The following is a 5989-nucleotide window of genomic DNA, read 5'->3' on the forward strand; positions in this document are numbered from 1 at the left end:
TGTCAGGCACAAGCCAAGGTCCCACCCCAGGTCAGACTTTGACTGGTCTTAGCCTTGTGCCTTGTGGTAGTTTGAAAAAAAAAAATGAAGTAGCACTATTAGGAGGTGTAGCCTGGTTGGAGGAGGTGTGATTTTGTTGGAGGAAGTGTGTCACTGTGTGAAACTCATATATGCTCAAGCCACACCCAGTGAAAGAGATGACTTCCTGTTGCCTGCACAAGGTGCAGGACTCTTAGCATCTGCTCCTGCACCATGCCTGCCTGCTCTCTGCCATGTCCCACCATGATGATGATCCCCAAGTGTCCCTTGAGCCCCTCTGATGTCAGCTCCTTCTCCGTACACCCGGCCCCTGGTATCCTCTGACCTGACCTTTTGCTCTTTTAGTTCTGTCTTTATCAAACGTGTTTATTATGATATCAAAAGATACATGTTGTACTATCTACAAGGTATTTTTAATTCAGTATTGTTCTTTATATATCTTCCCAACTCTGTGTCCTTTCTATTTTCTTATTTTATTTTTGTCAAGGACACAAACTAGAGTCTGTCAATGGCCTATTTGCAAGTTTGTAGAGCATTTCTTCAATTAATGACAGATGTAGGAGGAGGGCCCGGTTCACTATGGGCGATGCTACCCCTGGGCAGGTAAGTGGAGGCTGGGGCTGGGGGATGGCTGAGCAAGCCAGTAAGCACTTCTCCTCCATAGCCTCTGCTTCCCTCCTGCCCTTGAGTTTTGTCCTGATCTCACTTGGTGATGGACTAGAAGCTAAAATAAGCCCTTTCCTCCCCACGTTGCTTTTGGTCCTGGTGTTTATCATAGCAGCAGAAAGCAATCTAAGGCAATCACCAAAGAACCAAAGTTTCAAAAGATGTATTTTATGGACTTTTGATATTCATAATTTTTATGTCTTGTTTAGGAAATTGGTGTAATCTGAAGTTGCAAAGACTTTCTTCTACAAATACCACAGCTTTGATTCTTACGTTTAGGACTATGATCCACTTTGAGACTAATTTTTTGTGTTTCCAATGGTAAACTAATGGGTTTTTTTTTTTGGTGGATTTTTCTAGCATCGTTAGACAAAGCACAATTCTCTCTCTCACCATTGCACAATGCAGATGTCAATCAACTGCACAGATGTAGCTCTAAATCTGGACTAGTTACTCTGTATTGCTGTTAACCTCGTACCAGTATTGTCTTGAAAACAGGTAATTTGAATTTCTTTAGTTCAATTACCTTTAATTTTTTATTAATATTTTTTATTAAATAATTTATTATTTGCATTTGGGTATTTGTTTGCATATATGTATGTGCACCATGTTTTGTGCCCGGTGCCCACTGATCCCCTGGGACTGGAGTTAATGCATGATATTGTGTTGGGAACTGAACCTGTGTCTTTTGGAAAAGTATCCAGTGTTCCCAACTGTTGAGCTATCTCTCCAGCCCTTCAGTGAGCTTTTGAATTCCATTATAAGGCTCACTGGGATTTTCACTGGATTGCGTTGATTCTATAGATCAACTGGGAGATGTGTGTGTTGAATTGCTTGGCCCATGATATGATTTAGCATTCCATTTCTTAATATCTTTGATTTCTTTCAATAATGGCTAATATTCAAAGCCATTTTTGTTATGTATGTGTTTTGTTTGTGTGTATTTTGTTAGATTTATTCTCAAGTGATTCATGTGTTATCATTTGTTGACATATGGTATTGTTTTTCGGTTTCCAGCTGTTCATGGGTAGTCAATACCATTGCTCTTTAAAATCTATCATATTTATCTATTATATTTGTCATTGTTGTAGAATACTATTTTAAGATGTGTTACATTTGTTTATGCTGTGGAACATTGTTTAACGATGTAAAGGTGTGCTGCCTTTGTTTATGCTGCATTTGTTTAACTCTGTGAAACTGTGATTCTTTGCCTGTCTAAAACACCTGATGGTCTAATAAAACGGCCAATAGTGGGGCAGTAGAAAGGATAGGTGGGATTATCAGGCAGAGGGTATAAATAGAAAGAGAAATCTGGATAAAAAGAGGAGAAAGAACAAGGAAAGAGGATGCTGAGAGCCAACCAGCCAGCCACACAACCAGCCATGGAGTAAGAAGTAGAAGGTACACAGAAATAGAGAAAGAAAAACCCAGAGACAAAAGGTAGGCGGGATAATTTAAGTTAAGAAAAGCTGTCTAGAAACAAGCCAAGCCAAGGCCCACACATTTATAAATAATAAGCCTCCGTGTGTATTTATCTGGGAGCTGGGTGGCAGGCCCCCAAAAGAGTAAAGAGCCAAGAGAGTGAAAAAAATCAAAACATTTTAGCGTTCCAACATGGGTCTAGAGTAAAACCAACAACAACATGTCATATTTGTTGACCAAAGATTTTCACTAATTTTCCTTAATATTTAATCGTCTTCAAAATCTGAGGTGACCTTCACTTCTGATATTGAGAACTCATATTTCCTCCTCTCTCTCCACTAGTGTTGAGGCTTGAATCCAGGCTTTTGTGTGTGCTGGGCCAGCACTGGAGGACTAAGTTGCGTTCTGAGCCCTTCCTTCCTTTCCTTGATAAATTTGGCTGAATGTTTATAAACTTCATTGAAAATCTCACAGGACTACCTTTCGGTTCCGTGGACTTTCTGTGTTTCATTTCGTTGCTTTCTGTTCAGCATTTCTTTCCTTCTGCTTGTTTCGATTTCACCTGGCTCCTCTTCCTCAGGTTCTACTGCTGGCCTTCGCCAATTAAAGTCCTTTCTTCTCTTTGAACACAAGCACTTAATGCTATTGACTACTTAGAGCAAAACTCGTAAGCATGTGTTATGGGATCAACATATACAGAAGTTCAAACTAAAACACTACTCAAGGTGAGGCTGGAGAGGCGATGGTCCAGTGGATGAACGGTTGCCGCTCAAGCGTGAGTTCGAATCCCTAGAACACAAAAAAGGTGGGCGTGGAGGAATAGGAGCTGTGACCCCATCGCTGGGGAGTTTGGTGAAGCGCATAGGCAGGAGGATTACTGGGTTGGCTGGTTACCAGTCTAACTTCAGGTTCAGTAGAGAGATACTGTCTGACCTTCACACAGAATGGGTGCACACACTCCAAATACACATCTATAGCATACATATACACACTCACACATACATGTACACCCAAAAATATGTGCACAAAAGACATGAGAGAAACCAAATTATGGTCAGACTTGCAATCTCAGCACTTGGGAAGTAGAGGCAGGAGAATAGCAATTTGGAACCAGTCTGAGCTATATAACGACATCCCCTCTCAAAGAAAACAGGAAAAAAAGGGGTGTTAGATTACTATTTTTTTTTGTATTTTCTCAGAACACATTTTTTTTCTTCCTAGCTTTTATTCAAGTGCACTGACTTGAGGATGATTTTAGATTTTGTTAAAAGCAGCCACATCCATGGATTGTACGTAGTCCTCAAAAGCAGTAATCCGCTCTTCCAGCATATCTGTTCCAACCTTATCGTCCTCAACTACACACTGTATTTGAAGCTTTTTATTTCCATATCCCACCGGAACCAATTTGGAAGAGCCCCACACCAAGCCGTCCGCTTGAATGCTCCTAACACACTCCTCTAACTTGGCCATGTCGGTCTCATCGTCCCAGGGCTTCATGTCCAGTAAGATGGAAGACTTGGCAACAACTGCGGGCTTTTTAGCTTTCTTGGATTCATACTGTGCAAGGCGCTCTTCTCGGAGCCTTTTTGCTTCTCCACTTTCCTCCTCGTCATCTGACCCAAAGAGGTCAATGTCGTCGTCGTCTTTAGCATCCGCAGCTGCGCTTCCTGTGGTGTCTTCCACACTGGCAGGACCGTACTTGCCCAAAGACTTCTTCACTCCTGGCCGGCTGGCTTTCTCTTTCTCATAAGACTTGATGTGATTATACCAGCGCAGAGCATGGAACAGGTCAGCGGGCAGTGGGCCAGAGACTGCTTCAAAGACTGCCACATCTGCTTGTGATGGCACATACCCCTCGATGGAGCTCTTGTCCGCCAGGTACTCGTTGAGCTCCTGGAGGCCGGCAGGGGTTTTGAGGTCTCCGAAACCCATGGTGTCGGCTGTATCCCGGAGGCCCGCAGCAGCGGAGGGAGAGAGCGCCAGAAGCCCGCGGCTGGCGGTGAGGGAGGAAAGCTCATATCACATTTTTTAAAATATATAAGAACAAGTGACAGAAACCAAAAGCAAAGTAGACAAATCTACAGCTCTGTATGGAGAACATAACACGTTCTCATTCTTCGTTTGGTGCAATGGCATAGATGTCCAGAACATCAGCAACTAATCTGACTTCACTGATGGTCCAGAACACGCCAACCAGACGCTGTCAGGCTAAACATTCTATCTAGTGCACACGGGACAGTCATCAGGAAGGACTGTGTTTTAGGCTATAAAGCAAGCGAATTTTTTAAGTAATTGAAATTATGCATATTATATTCTTTGAACACTATGAATTAAATCAGAAGTCAAAAATGGGAAGTCTACAAAGATTTGGAAAGTACACATGCCATTTCTAAATAAGTTTTGAGCCAAATCAGAACTTATGGGAGAAATTAATAAATACTTTATATGTAGTGAAAACAAAAACATCATATAGCAGAATCAGTGGACTGTGGCTTATGCAGGGCTCCCCTCGAGGCTCAGCTTCCGTGATTTCTGCTTACCCATCTTCAAGATAACCAATTCTTTTCTCTGCCATGTTTAGTCTTCTAATAAAGTCCACTAAAGAAATGTCTCATTTCTGATAGCAGGTCTTATTTCCAGGTTTCTCACTTGAGTTCTCAGGATGAATTTTTATTGATGTTTTGGGGCCTCTCTGTTTGTAGGTGACGTCCACTCTTCCCGCTATGAGCTCTGACTAGGTTGTAGCTCCTTTGGCCTCCATCCTTCCAGGGTCATTCTTGAGTCAGATTCTGTCAGTGGTTTTATGCCTTTATTCCCCCTCTGTTTTGGGTGAGATAGGGTCTGACTCTCTGGCTGGCCTGGCACTTACTATGTAGACTCGCTGGTCTGGAGACCTCTAGAGAGCTGCCTGCCCTGTCTCCCCAGCGCTGGGTGAATGGTCGGCACCACCAGGCCCAGCGGGAAAGTGGGTTTTGGTTTTCACTCTGTGTTTGGATGCTGACGTGGTAGAAGAGAGGGACTGGAGGGAGCCAAGGAAAGAGCTCTTCATCCAGCAGGCTTACCAGCATCCGAATCAGGCTTGTCAGCAGTTTAGTAGGGTTTGTTTATTTGCATGGCAGACATGGCCTTCTCTGGGCTGAGCTGCTGTTAGTCTCCAGGCATGCCTCACACGTGGCCCAGGTCACACGCATCCCAAGATGGCTGCGGGTACAGCCCAATACACTTGATGATGACAGCACCATGTTAGGCTATCACATGTGGGGCACTACCAACTCTGCAAGCGGCTCAGGGTGACAGGGATCCTGTCGTGTCTGTGATCGGCCCACGGCTTTTCAACCCCTTGGGATCTGATACGCTCCGCAGAAGCTGAACTCTTATAAACAGGACTCTTAAGGATCTCCATATTGTGGGGTGGAAACAATCTTCTCTTGTGCTTTTCTACATCGTAAGTGGATGCAGAGCCGCACTTAGTTTTTTCTAATAACCCTGTTTTTCTGTTTAAGTCATTTCTGCACATGAAAGAATTTTGCCTTACGGGAGGCGGGGGGCAATGTATGGTAGTGGTTAAGACAAAAGCAGTATTCAGACCAAACTGGCTCTGAAACCCAGCTCTACCTTGCTACTAATTTTCTGAGCTTTGTGACTGAACGAATTATTTAACTCCGTTCAGTTTTCTCATCAGAAAGACAGGGTAGAGCGAGATAATGCCTGTAAAATCCTCAGCACACTGCCCAACTGTACAGCCTTCATTATGAGACTCAAGTTTTATATGAATAAGCCTGGTGACATATTAAAAGATACCCTGGATAGAAAAGAGACCAGTGTGTGGAAGGTCATTAGCATAAGATTCAAGTCACAGGCC

General features: G+C 43.3%; 1 pseudogene; it reads right to left on the reverse strand.

The window, feature by feature from the left end:
* Positions 1–3332: 3332 nt before the first annotated feature.
* Positions 3333–4112, reverse strand: LOC125387777 (elongation factor 1-beta pseudogene; annotated as a pseudogene).
* Positions 4113–5989: the final 1877 nt, after the last annotated feature.

This window comes from Myodes glareolus, chromosome 11 (assembly GCF_982192425.1).
Source record: "Myodes glareolus chromosome 11, mMyoGla1.1, whole genome shotgun sequence".
Lineage (NCBI taxonomy): Eukaryota > Metazoa > Chordata > Mammalia > Rodentia > Cricetidae > Myodes > Myodes glareolus.